The sequence below is a fragment of the Aplysia californica genome, unplaced genomic scaffold (genome assembly GCF_000002075.1).
Source record: "Aplysia californica isolate F4 #8 unplaced genomic scaffold, AplCal3.0 scaffold00464, whole genome shotgun sequence".
Classification (NCBI taxonomy): Eukaryota; Metazoa; Mollusca; class Gastropoda; order Aplysiida; family Aplysiidae; genus Aplysia; species Aplysia californica.
The window spans coordinates 313,102-314,438 of NW_004797734.1; positions in this window are offsets into that span (position 1 = coordinate 313,102).

Below are 1,337 nucleotides of genomic sequence, written 5' to 3' on the forward strand. Positions count from 1 at the left end.
CCCCCCCCCCCACAGGACGTAAGAGAGTGTACAACATGTTCCTTCTGGTAGCCCTCACGGCGTGTTTGGCCACTATCTTCCCGCTCCTTTTGGCCGGGTCAGGTGAGTCTCGCTTGTGTTTGTTGGTTTGTTGGTTTCTTTTGTTAGTTTGTTTGTTTTGTTTGTTTTTGTTTGTTTTTGTTTTAGTAGGAGTTTTACGGCACTCGCAACTGCATAAGGTCATATGAGCTTGTTTTATTTGCTTGTTTTGTTTGTTTGTTTGTTTGTTTTGTTTGTTTGTTTGCCAGTTTGTTTGTTTGTTTTGCTTCTTTGTTGTTTTGTTTGCTTGTTTTTTGTGTTTGTTTGTTTGTTTGTTTGTTTGTTTTGTTTGTTTTGATGGCTGTTAGGGATCGGAGTTGAGGATAGGGGATAGAGGTTGGGGACGGAGGAGGTGGTGAGTGTTTGGGGATGGGGTCAGGGTGAGTTTTGGGGATTGGAGTTGGGGATGGGGGTTGGGGGTGAGGGTGGGGGTGCGGGTTGTAATTCGAGACAGGGGTAGGAGGTGGGATTTGGAAGTGGGCGGGGTATGGAAGTACAGTATGTCGTGGAGGAGGAGGAGAAAAAAAGAGTAAGGAAAAGCTTTAAAGTTAGACCAACAACTCCAGACAGCCAAAAATTATTGATGAGAGCCTGATTCCAGCGCGCCGTGACTCATCGCCACCCTAGAATTACCGAGTCAAATCTGTTCAAATCCCAGTTTGACAAATTTGAAGTCAAATATTTTGAGTTTCACAACATGTCAAGCTTTTTCGAATGCAATTATTCTTTGAATATCTTGATGACGACTCCGAATAATCTTTCGGTCTTGATAGAGCAGATAGGACATTTGGTTTCTGATCTCATAGTCTTGGTAGCTCAAAACGGTCGATAATATCAGATAGAACTTAGTAATTTTGAGATGGTGATATTTAAGAAAATATCATACTTTATTGTCCCAGAGGGTATTATTTGTAAAATCTGTAAAACATATCTTTTTGCAGGTACATGCCAACTGTCAACTCTGTAGCTGTCGTAGTTTTATGGGAACTGTGACACATGTGTTTCCAAGTTGCCAAATATATAACAGATATATGTGTGTATGTGTGTCCCCAGAGCTGGAGGAGACACTTGTCATCAACGGCCTGTCTCTGGTTGGTCGGGGCGCCATCTCCGCCTCCTTCAATATCCTCTACCTCTTCTCCACGGAGCAGTTCCCCACTACGCTGCGCAGCCGCACCATGGGCTGTATGGCGCTAGGGGGAAGGGTGGGATCTGTGCTGGGGCCTTCTATAGCTGACCTGGTGAGTCGGTGTGTGTGT